This window comes from Platalea leucorodia, assembly GCF_965183815.1.
Source record: "Platalea leucorodia genome assembly, chromosome: 3".
Classification (NCBI taxonomy): Eukaryota; Metazoa; Chordata; class Aves; order Pelecaniformes; family Threskiornithidae; genus Platalea; species Platalea leucorodia.
Window position 1 is genome coordinate 76,126,209 of NC_138825.1, and position 14,779 is coordinate 76,140,987.

Sequence of the window (14,779 nt, forward strand, 5' to 3'; positions counted from 1 at the left end):
TACATGTGTTTGGTAGTCCGAAAAGTAAATTAGCCCAGAAGTTGATACTCCTGTTACATTACCCAAATTATTTAATTAGCTTTCCACGAAGGTGGTGCCAGTGTGGTGTGTTCATACAGGACGTGCCTTGTGGTGTTCACGAGAAACAACTGAAGAACCACATTGCAGAGCTGCTCAGATTTTCCTTTAGCAGGCTTCTGCATAAAGAGTTGCAGCCATTTAAGAGAACTGGGAGAAGGGTGTATCCAGTGTTGTCAACTCTTATAATTTTGATTGTGATATTTGCTGTGCTTCTTACAACTCCAATTTCTAAAGGGAAGCTCAACAACTGAAATAGGTTAATACCTGCCATGCCGACAGCTTCCTCACAAGGCACAATAAAATTGTGGCAGGTAGTGGTGCTTCTTGTTACCTACTTGTGTGGGGGGAGGAGAGGTCCATTTTCCATGTGATAAAATGAAAAACTAAGCTTCCAATTAAGAAAATATCTTCTAGTACATGGTGACAAGCCTAAAACCATGACAGAAATCCTTCTTAAAAGGTCAACAAAGCAAAGACAAAAGGAGTGGGATGTGGGTACCTAAACATCAACATTTAGGGTCACTTGGAGTGCCCTACAGTATAGAGCTCAGCCTCCAGGCTGAGCAAGTCTCCTGAAATGCTATGGCCTATCTGCCAACTCAATACGGCCACCTCTGGTATTTAAGATATCTATCTGAAGTGTTTCAACACTGTGAACTAGTCTGCCTCAAATGGCTTCTGCGCCCTCAGACAATTTCTACCACATTTAATAGGGAGAAGCTGAAAGATACTACGTGCCTACGAGTTGCATGGAAATAATTACCTTAGCAAAGAGCTAGCCCCAAACCTGCATGCTGCGGAGGGAGAGGCAGCGGGGCTTCGGGCCTGCGGAGGTCTCTTCCCAGCGGTGGGCGGCTGGCCAGCCAGCGCTCACAGGAGTCCCAGCTGGCCACCCTGCCCCTGGACAGGGCTGCCAGGGGGCTGGGAGGGCTTTCAGGGTGCCCAGCCTGGGTAAGGCTGGAGGAGAGAAATCCGTAGGGAATGAGGCTGTGTCAGTTTTGCTGCTTGCAAAGCAGCATATTAGGGAGAGCAGTTAAGCATTCAAAATGATTAGCGAGGCTGGGTAGTAAATTCCTTTCATCATTTTGGCTGTCATCCTAAAATATGTGCTCTAGATTTACCACAGATTTGCTTGGTTTGGGCCAGGGAATTTCATTAAGTAACTCCTGCATCATGTGATACACAAGGTTGCATTAAATGGTCCAGTGATCACTTCTATTCTTCTGTTTCAATGATCCTTTTCTGAAAAACAATGCTAGCAGAGTGAAGAGGAAAAACGAAGCATTGGTGTTTAGGAAGTACAAAGAGCCCAATCTATTTAACTGCTGGGGCATTATTTTTTTTTTTAATTGAATAGCAATTCCCAGGATTCATTGATCTTTACATTACTTTGAGCATCCTACAAGGACAGAAACCATGATGGGGGAGAGTGTGAGTAATGAGCTAGCAGCCTAGTGAATCATTTCCCCTAAAGCTTTGTATTTGTAGAGAGACAGATGGTGGGAGCTGTGAAGAGGGAGAGGGAGGAGAAAAGCTGGTTTTTGCAAACAACAAAAGTAGGGATAGAGGACAGTGAAAAAAAGAAATAATCAGCAGGTAAGGGAGAAGATGAGGCTGAGAATACACCAGCTGTTTCAAAACCAACACATTAATGTTAAAATGGATTAGAGTTAAGGGAAAATATAGGAAGGAAATTACAGAAAACAAGAGCTTTGTGGCCGAGAGGGGAAAAATTTACCAAGAGCAGCCCTAAAAACACATTTGTAGGTGAACTCGAGTCAGTTATTAACTTTATGTGTAAATAATGGGGAAGTAGCTGAAAGTATGCAAGTCTCCCTCCCGCAGGCTGGCAGGTACCCACGGAGGCAAAAGACATCGCTTGAATGGCGACAGTAGCACTGGGGGTTTCTCTCCCAGTGCCGGTACATTTGCAAGGGGTGCGTGGGAGAGGAAATACACAGTCTCTAACGTGGAAAATAAGAAGCAAAGCAAGAGAGTTACATACTTAACGCTGGGATGAGTGCAGCATTAAGATAGAGACAGATCATTGAGAAAGAGCCTGCTTTCCGGGCTTGCCAAAGCTCAGATGACATTAATGCATGTAAAGACTTTTTTACACAAGTCACCTATGTGACAAAAATATGGTTGTAAAGTTTTTATCCCACGGTTAAGCTAGATCGGCCTCTCCAGTGAGGGAAGTGTACAGCGGTTCTAGTACAAAGTTAATCCAATAAAGCCTTGCACACAAGACGTGAAATGCTGCCCTAAGAGCTCATTTTCTCCTGGTAGGCTCTTAACTGCCATCATTTGGTGCCATTTAAGAAAATAAAGCGGCAGACGTCCCTGCAGCCTCTCTGGGACCAGCAGCAAGGCAGATAAGGAAGCTGGCTCATTAGAGCAGCCCCACTGAAGGGCACCTTGCTAGGAGCATGCCCCTCCCTTGTCTCCAGCCAGCGACTGGGCTGCAGGTGCTGGAGACCCAGGCATCTTCATAACAGCATCAGTCCAGGCAGCAAACTTTGGTGGTGTGGTCAGGGGAGCTCTACAATGAGATGTACTGATGGAGGAAAAGGAGCTATTGCCACCTTTTATCATGCTTCTGGGTTGTCGGATTGGAGGTGCTGGTAAAGCTGAGGGTGATACCTGCTCTTAAAAGGTAATGGAGGGGGAGAAAGGGGAGCTATGTGGCCTCACAGTGCAAAAGGTCTACTGTGGCAACGAAGGAAAACACGTCTCAGAGAGTTTCCTCGCCCTCAGCGTGCAGAACAGGTGCACGTTATCTTCCAAAGCAAACATCTCTCTTGTTAGGCTTTGGCTTTAATTTAACAAGTTCCCCCATGCCCACACCTGCGGGAGTCTGCTGCTGTTTAACCTGTGTTTGGGAAACAGATCCTGCCTGGAAGGTCACAGCTTTCAGCAGTCTCCCCCTCCACCACCCTTCTTTATATCATGATGTTGCTGCAGGAAAGCACTCCCATAACACCGCATTTGCAGTACTGATGGGCTGGTGCTGCTCTTTCTCCCCGGTTCCTGACACGCGTCTTCTGAAGTTCAAGGCTGGCATGCAGCACGTCAGTATCCTTAGAAATCTCCACTGCGTCATTTCTGCTTGAGCTGTGCCAATAGCTGCTCACGTGGGTCCCCGCAGCCAGCACCAACTGCACTGGCACACGAACATCTCACAAAAGCCACTCGCAAAGCCCTCTCTGAGATGGTAGGCCTTCAGACACACACCTCTCCCACCTTTTCTAATGCCATTATAATTAGTGGAGGAAGAACAATGTCTATATTTGTGCAATATTTGTATTAAAACAGTTATTGCTAACACTGAGAGGTGCTCTCTGGTCTGCGGGAGAAGCACATCTGGAGTGAGCAGAGGCATCCATCGAGCGCCTACTCTGAGCCACGGCTGCAGATGGGTGCTGGATGCTGCTGCCCGTGCAGGCAAAGCCAAACCAGGCCCCGAGACGCTGGGCCGCAGAAGGAGGCAGCGGAGTAGCAGCCTCTCCAATGCCAGCTCCAAATTAAGCCAGGAGTAAGCTGGGAGAGCTCAGCCCTGCTCCAGCCTTCACAGGCTTGGAGCCCTGCGTCAGCCTGATCACGGAGCCGTGCACAGACCACCAGCCGTGGGTCCCTGTCTGCAGCCAGGATCACTTGCAAACAAAGAAAAAAACATCTAAAACTAAGTTTCCCAGCCTGACCAGATCTGCCAGCTAGGCTACATCTCAAGGGCTCGCTGGTGTAGATGGGAGCAGACAAATATAAACATTCGTATCCTCCATCGTGGCTCTAGGCACTGCACGCCATTGTGCAGATCCATGCAAACTGGAAGAAACACCACCAAAAGCAAAGGGAGGTGTTGTTTTTTTTTTAAACACTTGTTCTTCATTGAAAGGTATCAGGGACTTCTCCAGTTTCCAGAGGGGGAGAGGGCAAGTGTCTGCCTGCCTACCTAACCCTCAGGTCAGGGGAGCTTTGCAGCACCTTCTGCAGCTGCTGAGCCCTCAGGACTAATGGGCAAATCCAGGGAATCTCAGGCAAAACATGGATGCACCCAGTGGGTGTAAATCCCTGCAGGACTGGCTGTTGTGGAAGGAGGAAAGGGGTGGCCCAAATCCTGCCAGGGAGCAGGTGACTTCCCAACACAGTTTGCAGGCTGGGCAGATGAAGGCCTCCCTGTTGTATCGTACCAGTCTTCTAATGGGGGGGAGGAAATGCATGCTGTGGGAAAGCCCCAGAAACACAAAAGTGTGGTTTTTTTCTGGGGCTTCAGAAAAAGGTACTATAATGACAGACATGGGACAAAAAATAATGATTAAAATAGTTAATAATTAAAACTGATTTAAAAAAATCATGACCAGCACCACCTGCAGTGAGCTCATTCTGGCTGTACTTCATTCTTTGGATTTTCCACTTTTTTTTCTGAAGGAGTGTATTCTGGAAATACTATCTTGGAGGCTTTCTTCAAAGCTACCTTCCTTTACTCGGGCTGACAGTCCTTACAACATGTCCGTTCTGTTTTTCATCAGCTACCTCCAGTTAAAATCTGCTAAATGTGATGCTTTGTGACTGTTCGGCACTGCAATGCTCTCATGTGCTGGCCTCGGGATTTCCAGCAAGCAGCAGGTGCTGCAGTCCGCTGTTAAAAAGCCTGCAGCCTTCAAAGGAAGCAATTTAGTGAGAAAGACTTCTAAACAGATAACACTACTGCGGATTGAGTTGAGTGGCCCAGGAGCAGTGAGTGCATTAGAGAGTCTTTCATCCCTAGGCTGGGAGAGAGAATTGAGCCCGGCCTGGCACTGACCAAACGCAGTCAGGTTAGTACCTGGTAGCATCCCTTCAGTTCTCAGTGGGCGTTGTGTGCATCTCACTCGCATGTGTGAATGCACGCAGCCAGATGCACACGACACCCATCATAGTCTTCCTCCCAGATCTTCCCTCCGAGCAGGTCACGCAGAGACACTGAGATCCAGCCTCAGCATCGATACGGGCACTAGTCGTTCCTGAATGCCAAATTAACAGCATGCAGCAGACAACCGACCATTTCTCTTTACAGCAAACTAAAGGTATCCCTACCAAAATGATTCCAGATGCTCAGTACTGGCTTTCCCCATGTACAGGGTAATGGGTCAGGCACTGAAAAATTATTTGGAAAACAATTTTACTCTCCACTTTACTATCGCATTGCTGCAGACAGCAGAAAGTTATCAACTCGCCCTGCTCCAGTTTCCTCACCTAAGAAGCTGAGACAATAGTAAACTGGACACTTAGGTGAAGTTATTGGAGACTTACTGATTAAAGTACTACATGTATACAAATAATACTTATTCTTATGGGTCCATTCTCCTCCCAGCCTTAGAGAGAGACACTCTTTTCTTCAACCACCAGCTGTGTAGAAGCTGAAACAGTAGAAAGCCAGCAGTAAGACTGTCCCAAAAGAGAGGTGAAAGGGGGTTCTTTAAGTAGGCACAATAGAAACCAAGAAGACAGACAGGGAGTATGATAAAGTAATGAGACAGAGGAAGGGAACTATACTGTAATCAAATTGAAGGAAGCAGCAAAACTAACCAGCTAGCATAGATTCATCTTTTTTGGCTACATGCTTTATTTTAAAAGAGGTAAAATAATTTTGCATTTACTATTTTTAAAATGAAGAGAAGAAAGACAGCAAAACAGTATTTTCCTCCAGGCTTTTGTGTCCTGTTTTAACTTATTAGTTGGAAACCAACCTACTAAAGCAGCACAGTCCCTCCCCAGGACACAGCCATACCAATGCCAATTCGGTATATCAGTACATCAGCAGTCAAGAGACTGATGGCTGCATCAAGACAAGACAGCCAGGTACAAAGTACATGGAAAACAAAGACAAAGCATCATCATGTAACTTTTCCTGTAACACAACGAATGAAAACTGCACATCTCAAACCCTCACATCTGTTGATTGATGCAGTCCAGACTCCTGGCTCACTCCAGGCTGGAGTTAATTACTCAGGGGTTAATTCCCAGGAGTAATTAACAGGTTGAATTTTAAAGCTCTGAGCTGGACGGACTTCAGCATTGGAGAGACAGGTTTTGTCGTTCCCTCAAAGCGGTGGCCGGACAATGGCATGAATTTTGTGACCTGTTTCACTGGAGCTACGCTAGGGAAAAAGCATCATCCCCATCAAGCCACCTTGGGGGTTTTTTTGTTTCTGTTGCCCACATTTCTCAGTCCTGCACACTTCCCTGTTTTTGATGTCTTACAGAGCAGCTTGTCTTGAACTGCCCGATGCTCCTTGTCCCAATGGCAGTTTCCAATACAAAGAAAAGTTCATCTGGAGACCCACATCAGGCTCAGCCTCTGCGTCCCTACACAAAATCAACATTTGCTCTGGTGTGACCCTGTACTGCCTTGCCAGCCAAAACCAGGACTGAGGTGAAAGAAGATGTGTAGCCGGACAGCACTATCGTATGGAGACAGGGTGGTGCTCGGGAAAATTACCCAGGGCATTTCTACATTAAGATTGGTGCATCTGTGGTGGTACCCAAACTGGTCTTTAGCAGACAGCAAGAAGGCAAGCCTTTACAAGATACTGTCTGTGAAACAGCATCAGTGAGAAAATCCAGTGAGTGCCAGAAAATCTGGTGTCACATTGCTTGTGACAGAGCACAGTAAAATGAATGCCTTCAAGGAGGCAGAGCAGCCCGTGGCCTACCTGCTCCCTACGACCAGAACAGTTCCTAGGTACATCACAGGGAAATGCATTTTACCCTACCAGATGTACAGTGTACAAACACAGGCTGCAAACAGCATGTCTGCGAGCTCCTGGCTTGTCAGACAAGTCTCAGTATCTCAAACCCTAGCACACGCTGGGATTTAGCAGGCTTTCAAGGCATTTTGCATCAGCCCAGATACCAGCTCTGCTACTATTATGCAGTATATGTGCTATTGCCGAGCTAAAAGCATGGTTTCAGTTCTGATTTCTGTTTTTTTCTCACGTGCTTCCATTAGCTAACCTCTAATCAAAAGAAGCAAATAATTTCTCATGTGTCGTCTGTATTTTACAACATTAGAGCCAGCTATGTAGATAGCTGCTCTGTGCCTAACGCTGAAAACCAGAAGGCTGTTCCTAGGAAGAGCTTACAGTCTGACTCTATCTGGGATTTGAGTGGCTAACTAAAATCCTTTGCAAATTATCTGTCGCTTCTTTGTAAGCCCTGCTTCCTTTCTTTACATCTGAATTTGGACTGGGGATAATGAACTTCCTGTATCATAGACCGGGATACAAGGAAACTCATTGTACACTCACCAAGGAAGAGTATATCAGTAAGTAGCTTATAAGGCAGCTCTGAAGGGTCTTGTTAGAATGACTTATTCTCCAAGTTTCAGTGGTTTGATTAAGTGGATCATGTGATAAACACTTATAATAATGAACTTCTTCAGATGCTGCCAGGGGAAACCCAGCAGATAAAATGCTGAGTCCCACGGCACTGCTCTCTGCATAACAAACTGATTACAAAGATGGAAAAATCATGCAATTCACTGGCTGCCTCTCCTACTCAGGACAGCACAACAGTGTTATACAATTTTCTCTCTGCTGCCCCAAATTAAAATATCCTTGCTACTAAATCCAGTTCAAACTAGTGCAATTTTCCTCCTACAATTCACCAGGCAGATTACAGCTAAATGTAACCACTTGCGAGCAAGTCTAGTCATGCTTCTGAGTGATTTCTTTCTTATTAAAGAAAACAAAATAATACAAACACACAAAAAAAAGCCAACCAAACAAAAACTGAGCATAAACTCACAAGTAACATATGCTACTTTGATTTGTTTAAAAAATATAAATCTAAGGCAACCTGAATCACCACAGGGTAAACCTCATTTCATTGGCAAGTGAGAGAGGTCAAACAGCAGGCCATACTCAAGAGCACCCCTTGCAGTTTTGGCCAATACCTGTAGGACCAATGACCAGGGTAAGATACCAGCATCTGCTGTGCTCTCTCCTCACCCCCACTTAGCGGCTCATTGTTTCTCCTCAGCAGCACAGCTTCTCTTCTTTATCCTGCTCTCCCAAGTTGTCTCCACGTAACAAGCTACTGTGTCTCTGCAAAAGGCATCCTGGCTCAGGGATGAAGCATGGGAAGTACTTGTTCCTACCCTGTCAGTCAGCATAAATTACGGCGCTGCTTCTCCAAGGCCAGTGCTATATCCCTGACTCAGGTGTCAGCTGCAGCACGTGTGATGGATGGGGTGCCTTTAAGAAAGTCTTCTTCAGGTCCTGGGACTGAGATGAGGGAAAGACCCCAATAGCCTCTGCTCCCTGACTAGCAATACCCATGTGCTCCTATTACCATGGGCAATAGCTGTCTGCACCAGGACACGCATGTTGGTCTGGTCCCATACCTGATTAAAGTATCTGTAAAGGCTCTGCTACACAGAAAAGGGCTAGGAGCCCTGCTGGCACTTGGAGGTGTCAGAGTAGAGGAGGCAACATTTTCAGCTGGGTATGGTACTGCTGTCAGTGAGCATGTGGAGAGATATGCAAGTGCTGGGCTCTAAGTAAGGTAACTGGTTTTACTTGTGACCCTTAATTCAGCATAGGGGTGGTGAGGGCATGAATGACGCCCTTCCTTTAAGCTGCTTCCTGACTGGGTTTCCCCCAGTCCAGATCCCAGACTTTACAAAGTGGTAGCTGAGATGGCAGAATCTGCAAAGCCAGCCCTCCGTAACGCCTGTCCTCAGGCTACCTCACTCCATCCCACTGAGTCATCAGCTCTTTAGGGTCACTGGGTGAATCACCTTAAAGGGAATTGTTTGGGGAGTTCAGGTGTCAGGAGGAACAAGAGGATAAAGCCTGGTAAACAGCACGTCACCTCAGCAGTTCTGTCCTGCACATCACCAGTAGGTCTGACATCTGTCAATGACACACAGTGGAACCAAAACGGCAGTGCTAATTCCTCCACACCTACAGCCCTTGCATTTCCCTCCTGCTCAGCAGCCAGTACGCAGAAGGCAAGAGTGCCCAGCAGGAGAAGTGCAATTCCTTGTGCATCGTCACTAGAAAGCCTGTATGGCCACAAGGCTGCTTTTGCACAGCACTTGGGAGAACGATCTTGGTTATGGCTGGCATCTCACTGTGCTCCCCACTCCGTCTGCTTCTAACGCACGCAAGCAGCCCCACATCGCCTGTCTGTTGTACTGGGCAGTGTGTTAAACCACCTCACTGACCACCAACATATTAAACCACTAGACATGCACAGAGATGCAGACAACCTTGCAAGTGAGATCCTATGCTTGCAGTTTGCACGGACACTAGAGCTGGCCCACAGGCAAGCCTAGGAGCATCCTTGAAGTACAATACCGACATATTAACATGCTACGTGGGATGACAGACTCACCACACCTAGCGCAGCTGTTATAAAGAGACTTAGGGATGAAGCATTTGCCAGATGAAGAACACATACATGAATACAAAACTGACTTGTCAAATGAATCAGAGCATCAGAGAGGTAGGGGGATGCCCTGGCTTGACTCATCAGAATTCTTACCCATCAGCTCTGCTTTGAGGAACGGTCCAGCAGTTATGGCATCTCACAGAAGTCCTAGGGGATGGTAAAAACTGTTTGTGTTTTTTTCAAGCAGCCAAGTAAATACAACTGCAGTTTAAAATGTACGTCAAGCTTTGTATATCAGCTTTCCTATGCACCATTACTAGCCACTAAGTTTCCCCAGGTCATGTTATTTTTCAATTAATGGGATTGCACAGGTGTAATCAAAGGGATAATATGATACCAATCAGCTCTCAGCAGTTGTGATGGCATGTGAGAAAGAGGGCCTTATCTTGATTTATTTTACAGCCAAAGGGAATTCATGCATCTAGTAGTGAGAAAAAAGGTATCTTTAAAACATACTTTCTATGCAATCAGTAAGAATCAATAACAATAACAATACTGCTATTAGACTCAGTCATCAGAGAACAATGGAATTTTAATTCTGTAAACCAAGTGAAAATTTGCTCTTTAAATTATTTTGTTTCCACTTGACAAGGAAGACTCCTGGAAATGCTGGCTCATTGTCCTTAATCACATTTTGGTATATTGAACTGAATATACTCCCCCAAAGCATTCCCTTCAATTCTACTTGCAAGTTTGGTATTTCAGATTAGGTATGGATGTTGGACACGAAAGGATTTTTCTCTCCCACTTCACACTTAAAACAATTCAGGTAAAAATAATTTCATTCTAGGAAGCAACCAAAAAGGAAAAAAGCCAGTACCGTTTTTATGTTAAATCTGTGTGTCCCAAGCTCTGGGTGCCTGGTTTTAAGAAACTGAACTCCTTGAATTCCCCAAGAACTAAAGGAGACTTTTGAAAATGTGAGGCTTACTGAAGCTAGGTATTCCAAATAGAAAATCAGGCTATGGTACTTCATTTTTCACTCATCTAGCACCACATAATCCTATTACAAAGGTATATTGTGACACTTTAATATTTAAATATTTAGCAGCCAAAGAGCATCAGTGAGAGTTAAGTAACATTTCTTTTTGACTTACTGATCTTTACCATGTCTCTTCCTTCTATATGACAAAACAGATAAAGGTGTTTGTGGTTTAAACCACGGACACTAACCTACCCATGATCTAGTCTGAAACTTTGAATTAGATCAATTTGGAGTACTGTTCAGTAGCTGCTTTTTTACTAGTCTCATACTTGTATGTATTAAATATCGTCCACGGATTTCCTGTATAGGCCTGTCCCCAGGGACTGAAAACCTGGTGTACACAACTCATAAATAAAGTTAGTGAGACATGAGCAAGAAAAGGCATAGCATACTTCTGGGAATCACTCCAGGAAAATAAATATGCAAGATGGCATATCACCCTACACAAAGCTGGCAAAGGTAAAATAACATTTGGGTTTGATCATTACGGAAAATAAAATAATTCTGTGTTCATATGCACATGCTGGTCTTCCACTGAAACAAAAGGGCAAAGGTAAGACCGGAGTTTGACTCACAAGAAAACAAACCTGCTGGTAACAGTCGTAGCTTATTTAACTAAACTGGGGGATCAAGTCTGAATTTGATCCCTGGCTTTCAGAAGGCCCGTGAACTCTCTAGAAATGACCACCATCATTTATTTCCTATCTCTGTGGCTCACGACTCTTTCTATGGCATATGCTTGCTTTTAAGAGCCTATCTAAATTCTAGGTATACCTTTCCCTCAACAGGCACAATGCACGAGTCTATACAGAAGTAGGATTAAAACACAGTGAAGAACAAAAGAGGAACAATTGTCTTGCTTTCCTATCATGGGTTTGGATGAACATGCCCTCCCATTTCCATCTGTGCTTTACTCTTTTTTTTTTTTTTTCTTGAGAGCAGGATATTACATTTATTGGCATGGACTCTTTCCTCAGAGCTTATTCTTTCGCTCCCCTTCTGCTCTGCTCTCATTTTCCCAGTCTTTTCTACTCTTTTGTATAGTCTCCTGAATCCTTATTTTCCTATCAGGCTTTGCACTATCTAGTCCCCAGTTTTGTTTACTGTTGTTATTTATGAGACATTGAAAAGTTCAAGCCACCGTATATAAGGTATGACAACAATAGGATTGCACAGAAATGCTCGTTATTTAAGGGACGACTTGGCAGAAGAGACATCCTGCAACTATGCAGACTGTAGACAGATGTCTACCTGTGTTTTGCTTGGCTGTAATTTGCAACTGTACAGAATTCTTCGAGAGCAAATGTGATGTGTTCTTGCCAATTTTTATTTCATTGTGGACTGGTCCATATTTTTGCTTGTAGGGATGAAGGCTTACCGTCATCTCGTAACTGTTTGCCTGGTGATGTTTGTTGGTAATTTTGCTTGGGTTCTTAAATATTGTTCTAGCTTTAAAACAAGCTATTTATTGATGTCACATTTCATTAGAAAGTTTTGGAATTTGGAGTTTAAGAATAATATCTTAAAAGTAGTAACTTACACTATTCCAAATGTGTTTTGTTCAGGTACTCTTACTGTTGCTCTGTGTGTGCGTTTTAAAATCGCTTTATCCTTTGTATGATTGAACATGCTTATGCTAGCAGATATCGCTACTTTCACTGCACAAAGAACCTGTAGAAAAGCTTTCCATGCCTCTGATCGAATGAAAAGTTACTTATGATATAGGACCAGGAGTTCGATGAGAGGCACATACGCATATCTGCTGGAGTTGCACATTTGCTTATGGGACTGTGAGGCCTGATATACCTATATAGCACATGTAAGCCTTGCGGCTCCTTGAGATTTTAATTTGGGCAATAGCCCATTTGGTGCACCTTATGTGCATGAGAATCCCAAGGGTGCAGGGTATAACAAAAAGAGAACGGGGGCTGTGTGGGATATGCACACATTAGCACTGATCAATTACTGATAGGCAACTCATTTTCTGTTCTCCTCCTAGCAGTTATCTGTATGCCATCTATGTCCATATTTCCACCACAGTGTACTCCATAGCAATCATTAGTTTCTTCCAGGGCAGACTCGGATTCTTGGGAGGTTGCAGTTGGAACGCTTTGTGTTGTATCCCGTCAAGAGTTGTTAATATACTCTATGTAACATCTGTTGAATTGGGAAGACAGAGCTTCAGGTCGATGCTCTGTAGGTGTCTTAAGATAAATAATATTCTTGGTGAAATTGCCAGCACAGATGCTGCTCTGACAGAGTATGATCTAACGGTTTACCTGGAATTGCCGTAACAATCCTAAAACAGACCTGCAGTCTGGAATATAACTAGGTAGGAAAAGTCAAGTGAATATCTTAAAATATTTCACTTGTTGTAGTTAACAGGGTACCTGTGATGTAACACTCCACCAAGTGTGGAGAGATGACTCTGTCTCCAGGACCATGTGGTTTGAGGGAAGAGCACAGAAAAATGAATTTTCTAGTTCAGATGGAGCTCTGTAACCATCGTTGGCAGAAACTGGAGGATGCCATTAAGTGCTCTGTATCCATTTAGAGGAGAGGGATCAGCTGTACTTCTCCCTCACTCTTGCCACTGAAGTGATGGCCCCCAGGAGGTCATCCTAGCTGACAAAAGTCATCAAGGGCATAAAATTTTTGTCAAAGATAGGGACTCCTGGGAGCTGATGGGTCCAGACACAGGTTCCAGTCTGAGGTGGGAGAACTAGCATATTTACCTTGCTTGGACCCTTCAAGAACCACAATTCAGTGAGGTGGGAGAAACCACTGACTGCTGCAAGTTCAACTTCTTTTAACCTGTCAGGACTGGCCACTGCTCTAAAGCCAGAAGATAGTTTAAAAGGTCATGTAGCGATTCCTCAAATGTACTCAAGGTATTTCATAGCTCTAGGAGGAAAATCTCATTTCCTTCACCAATTAAATTTGCCTCAAAGAGGTCTTCTTACCATTGATCAAGACTGAGTGAAAAGCAGCACTTCCTATTCTTAACAGCCATTCAGCATGCACGCTAAGAGAGGGAACAACTTTAAGTACCGATATCAAACCATTCCTTTGTTTGGTGGCTCCAAATGCAGGAAGTCCATAGGTTCTGCAGATACTTTATTCAGGATACCTGGAAACCAGCACTCTTTTGGCAAGTGGAGATTAAAAAGGTTAATTTTGCTGACTCTTACTTGATTTTGCCAAGTACTGGGAATTAGATGGACTGACAGGTAAGTACAAGTGGAAACAGCTATCCCTGGAACACGGAAATCACAGCTTGTTGACTTGTGCTGTGAAGATGTCCATTCAGGACAACTATTTTGAGAAGATGCCTTCAAATGTTTTTGATTTCCTGTCTGTGTTTTGAAGAGGAGTGTCTGCTGAAATCTTTTACCCAGCTATTCTGCAGGGTAAGCACAACACAAAAAGGAAGATTTTATGCAAGTGCCATAACTTAATTTCTTCCTGGCACAGAGAGTAATGCCCCATTCTCACACTATTGACATGAAGCCATATAAGAAGATCGCTGACAATCATGATAGCTTTTCTGGTTTAGATATTTGTCCACCGGAAACTGGTTTAAGGGTCTGACTTAACTGTAAAGAGACCATCCAAAAACTATCAGATGACAATAACTTTCTGTCATGACTTGTGTGGTGTCAAGATCTAACCTATATCCTGTAAACTACCCACTTCCTACAGGAAATTCATCTTCATGCTATCATATAACAGAATAGGAACCACCTATTCTGCACTGAAATATTTGTCTGCTTTCTAGTGTTTCAGTCTAGCAAGCACAATTCTCCTGAATTGATGGTATTTTTAGAGTAAAATGAGAGGTACGGGTTCAGTGGTTTGAGGAAGTCAAAGGAAAGTTCAGTCTCTGATTCAAAACCAAATTTCCTTGTGACAATGTGCAAATTGATGGGTTTCTGTAGCTCACTGTCTCTAACAAGAAAAAAAAAATTGAGGGATGAATTGATTTGTATTTGTGAAATATTCAGCTAATCCTCCCACTTGACTTGTAAAAAACTGAGTGATGCATTTTGGGTTGTTTTTTTTTAATCCTCAGTATTTGGAAGCTCTGTCTCCGAAGGTAAATGAGACCACCACAGCTACGTCTACACTGTAATGGAACAAAAAGTCTTTTGGACCAGAAGTAAGCATGGTATAATCTGTACCCCCTCTCCCCAAGCCCTATCCACTCCAGATACATTATCATAGAATCACTGAATCATAGAATTGTTAAGGTTGGAAAAGACCCTTAAGATCATC